The sequence below is a fragment of the Fundulus heteroclitus genome, chromosome 13 (genome assembly GCF_011125445.2).
Source record: "Fundulus heteroclitus isolate FHET01 chromosome 13, MU-UCD_Fhet_4.1, whole genome shotgun sequence".
NCBI lineage: Eukaryota > Metazoa > Chordata > Actinopteri > Cyprinodontiformes > Fundulidae > Fundulus > Fundulus heteroclitus.
The window spans coordinates 42,141,743-42,147,244 of record NC_046373.1 but is presented as its reverse complement, the minus strand read 5'-3'; positions in this window follow the sequence as shown (position 1 = coordinate 42,147,244).

Here is a 5,502-nt window from a genome sequence, read left to right as displayed (position 1 = left end):
TCGATGGTGGAGTCACAGAGGGTGATGGGGGTAGCTGGGGCTGAGTTCTTCCTGAAGTCCACAGGCTGCACTCTGGCTTCTTGAGCAAGACCCTTAACCCCCAGCTGCTGTACAGTGGCAGTCCACTGCTCCCCAAGGGGATGGGTTAGACTTAGACAACTTTATTGTGATTTTGTATGTACGGAGTGCAGGCCAGCTGACAGCTTTGCTAGGGCCCGGGATAACACAGTGTTTTTGCCCCCCATCCCCCACACCTGCTGCCACCACACCACGCACACACCAAAAAAGTCAGCTTAACTGTATACTTCATTCTCATATGCCTTTTATTTTATTCAATAATCTGCTTTTTACAGAAATAAAGTCTTGGATGACTTCACTTCATAAATGTGGTTAGACCCACTGAATGCTGCTGGCGGTTCATTTGCCATCTCTGAGAAAGACTTCCTTTTTGCCGTTAAACGCACAACATTCACTCAACCAGAATCAATCAATTTTGTTGGCCGTAACGCGATATCATTGAAATTAACGCCGTGATCTGTCTCTGAGCCACTATGCTCAGATTCTCTGATTGGGCAGTAAGCCCCTCCACCGGCACTGTCTCCATTGTCAGTAGGGATGGCTCTTTCTGGCTACGTTCACACTGCAGGTCTTAATACTCAATTCCGATTTTTTTGCGTGGTCGTTCACATTTACAAATATATGCGACTTGTATGTGTGAGCTGAATGCGTTCAACCGAAGTGTCCCGCATGCGCACTCGAGGACGCAATGACGTCACATGTAGCAAGCGTCCTCAGTGTTTGCGGAAGTAAACATGGATTATAATGCTGGCATGCATTTTGCGGTTTTTAATTTATTTTCTAACCGGAGCTTTCTCTCCTCTGACTGCTCTCCTCATTGTAGTCCGCTAGTCTCGTCTTTCTTCACGCTTCTCCATAGCAGGACGCAGAATAGTGACGTTTGTCGAGTATCGGTGACGTACAGGTCGGATAAATGCGACCCGGCCGCACAGACACAGGTCGCATTTGAAAAGATCAGATACGTATCGGATTCAGGACCACATATCCAAGTGGCCTGGGTCGCATTTGAAAAAATCAGATCTGTGTTGTTCAGACTGTCATGAAAAGATCAGATCCAGGTCGCATATGGGCAAAAAAATCGGAATTGGGTCACTTCAGGCTGCAGTGTGAACATAACCTCTGTCTCCTCCTCAAACACAAGCTGTCCCCCCCCCCCCCCCCCCCCCCACCCGAAGCCAGATGTTGCGACTGGAGAACTGCTACGTTGTCCTCCTTTCTCTCTGTCCACCAAGCTCCCCGCCTCAGCTGGCTCTTTCAGACTGAACCTGGACCTCTGCCCTCTCTCTGCTTTCTGCTCTTTTGGCGCTAAACTCAAAAACGCATTGCTTCTTATCAGGCTCTGGATGGGCATCATTCCTCTGCAATTCCGTTCCTGGACCTGTTCCTGACTCATTCTCAGTTTTTTTAAACATTTACTCATACAATCCCTCAAGCCTTTGGTGTGAGGGATCTGGACATCTTCCATATGCTAAAAGCATCAAAGAAAAATATTTTTTGCCAAATGATAATACAAAAATATAATTTTGCTCACATTTTCTTTCTCTATTCTGAATCTCTTTTACAACCATTACACACACAGCTTAATTTCCGTCTTAGATACAGTACACAAAAACAGTCATTGAAGCAAATGAAGCAATTACGGAGGCAGCGGACAGCCTGAGCATTGTCGATGCATTAAGGCATGTCTCTAAACTGGAAGAGAAGGATTCACTTGTGCAATCTGCTGCAGATTTCTATGTAAATGGAAGACTCTGGACTCATTTATGTTTTGTTTGTCTGTGAAGAGAGACCACTCCTTGCACGGGACTTGTGCACCCTCTTTGAAGTTTGTAGTTCTATGCAAGGCAGCAACAGATCAATATTGAAGGTACATTTTATTGCAATACAGTCAGCACAATTGGTTTTAATGTATTCTGTGATAACCAATATTTCATCACTGTATAAAAAAACACACATTCATTTACAGCAGCAGGCTTTTAAATTTTCTGAATGGACCAAAATAAATGCTATAAATTGTTAGGGATAAAATATCTTTTTCGTGGAAGGGTTTTTTAAACTGGCATTATAGAGTAACATTTGTATGTATTTTAGAAGAAAATATACATTGGTAAATTCTGTTGCACAAATGCATTCTTTAACATACATGTTTCTTTTGGTTTGCTAATTAATATATTAAAGAAGACATTAGCGCAGTTTGTCATGATCATCAAATGCATCAACAGGATTACCTTAACCAAATTAGAAAATTACAAAAATGTATTTGTCTTTAACACTAATTGCTCCCCCTGTTTTAGATGTCTTTATTTAAGAGTGCAAACTGTATGCATTATATCCAAGGTCCCATTTTCTATGTTTGGTGTTTCAGGAAGAGAATGCCGTCTAATTATAATTAAAATGATACTGGAATTTGCTTCTGGAGCATCCACAGCACCTCCACTGGGATTTCCCCATTGTTCACAAATTGAGTTCCTCCAAGAGGCCAACAAGATCTTCCCAGAATCAAATATTTACCTGATAGTACTCTGCCTTCCAGTACACATAGTCTATGAATCTTTCACAAAATACATGACAGAGGGTGTGCTGCAGGCCCCTACCTTTGGTGTTGCATAGGCAGCCAGTAAGTGAAATATGCAGTTCTTTAAAAAAATGGTTGGGAAGTTTTGAGATTAGTTTTAAGAGTGTTCTTAAACAAATTAAAGTAAAGTTTTTAAATGGCCAAGTTTGGAAAGGGTTGAAAAGGTTAATGAAGTATTGCTAAATTAATTTTTTTCTCTTTTAAATATATGTATTTTTGAACCAATGCTTTTGTTTAACAGTTCAAGGTATATCTTTTAGATAAATGAGCATTGTTACTTTATTTTGTTCTTATTCTATTCTTATTCTAGTTCATATAGTAAATCAACACTGCTCGTTTTGGTTAAACACACACCCAAATTACAAAGTTCTAAATGGGGTACAAAAAGATACATTTGTTTTAAGGGTAAAAAAAATTTAAATTTAGCAAATATTACATGGCTATTTTAAATGTGACATTTTTATCTGGTCTGGTTTTTGTCTCCAAGGCAGTATATTTAATCTGTCATTTCTCTTTATGCATTAACAATTTATAGTAAAATCTAAATGTTTTCTTGTTAAATCAATTCTAAAAGTTTTATTTGCAGTTATTTTAATTTAACAACAATACATTTATCCAAGGGTGATTTGACATAAAAGATGTTTATTCACTCCAAACATTGTTAAATGTAGTTAGGTCAATAAAGCCTTTTACAATTTCTGCACAACATGCAGACTGTGACTCCAATTGTGAAAGGAGCTGCCACTTGTGGATGTTGGAACACCAGCTGTTTTGCTGTAAGCCTAGACTGCGGGTATGTCCATGAAGTGGCAATTTGTTCCACAGAGATTAGAGGAAAAGATGGTTTTATAACATTCTGGACATTAGTGTTGAAATATAGCTAGGTTTGACTGCTTGGCTGAGCTAGCTTCCTTGAATTTTGATAAGGCCAAACTCCAGAGCCTGTTATAATATGCTAAGTTCTTTGACTTTCTAAGACTAAAGGCTGATCCTGTTGGACTGTACAGCTCACAAACAACAATGAATGTAAATCACATGGACAGATTCTGTTTTTTTTTTGGCTCAGACAGATCTAATCCAGGAGGTCCAGAAGCAACAAAGTTACTCCAGCTGACTGTCACTGCATCAGCTACAACAGCGTCATGTAGAGTCAATGTCTGTGTTAAAAACACTAGAAACAGACCGTAGCAATGCAACTGATCAAGAACGACTGTCTTCTGTGGCTTTTATCTCGATTCAGGATGAGAGACTTAAAACTAAAAGAAAATAAGGAAGACTTTTACAACCAGGTCACAAAGTTTTTTGTGAAAAAGGATGGATGCATGGACTTCATAGACAAATAAAGGTAAGACCATTAAATGGTCTTATTTTATTTTTTAAGATGAGTAGAAAATGTGTTCATAGCTCAATTTAGTTCTAAAGTGACATTTTTCTTCTTTTTTCTTATTCTTTTGATGAGCACTCTGCATTAAAAGTGGTTAAAGCACAAGAATTTAATGTTTTAAAACGACAGAAAATTTTACTGAAAGTTAAGATTTAATATGTGCTGCGTACGTCTCTATACTTTCATGTATTTAGAATCAGTGTGAATTTTTTAGAAGGGTGTTCTAGCCATCACTATAAAATAAATGTATCTTCTTTTGTATATGTTTGTGTTGGTGTGTGAGTGAAAGAGGAACGCTGATGAGAAATTAAACATTACCAATAGTAAATGTGCTTTTGGTGACTTTGTTCTTTATAGTTCTTATTAGTGTTGCGCCAATGTAATTTTTTCGCCCTGATACGATACCCGATACCTGGCTGAGCAGTATTGGCCGATACCGATACCATCTCTTTGAAATTGATGTGTGTGTATATATGAAGAACTGCATACTACTTGGATATAAAATAATTGCCATTGTGGCTTTGTCAAACATGCTCCCTTTGTAAAGCAGGAATAAGACTAATACAAAGTGAATCCAGTAGAACGAGTGAGTGTCGGGAGAGAGAAGACTGCCTTCAAGTGACATACAAACATCAAAATGCTATTGTGCCTATTAGTGCTGGATCGGGGGGCCCCGGCCGATACTGGTATCGGTATCGGTGCAACACTAATTCTTATAACTGTAAATATGACTCCAGAGGAGTCGGTGCCTCACCAGCCATGGACCTCACCGCACGTCACTGCAACAGTGTTGGGCTTCCTGTTGTACCTTAAATTAACATGTTTCAATTATACAGTTTAAATGTCAGTGTTTTAAATATTTTTTCACTGAAACTTTGTGCATGTTTTTTTTTCAAGTAATAAATGCATATAAGATTTTAATTTCTAGATTATTCAGGGTCAATAGCTTCATTGATAATTTTATAGTCTTTTCTTGATTTTTGAGTTTGAACTCTTGGGAAAAAACAATGTAAACATTTCTGGTTTAGAAGGATCTCACAATGAGCTGTTCGTATGTTGAACTACTAGAGGGCGCACTTCACCAGATAAACCGGTGCTCTCAAATCTTTAGACAATAATCACTAATTATATAATAGGGCCAAGTATTAAAGCCAGACTTTGACTAATAAAAAAATACTGATATTTTTTTTCTTGTTTTGCCAGGAAACTAAAACGAAAATATAACAATCTTGGCATTGCTGAATACATAAAACCCCGGGACATGAAGCCCATCCATAGATATCCATAATAAAGCCTTTATTATGGATATCTATGTCCGTCAACATGTGAGGTCATCACGTGGTACAAGGAACAGAACTAGTTTCATTTTCGTTCACAACCCCAGCAGCCAAATTTCACCTGGATTTATGTGACGTCGGCAGCCAGAGTATTTTTCTATTGGTTCAGATTAATGTAGCCGCTCCTT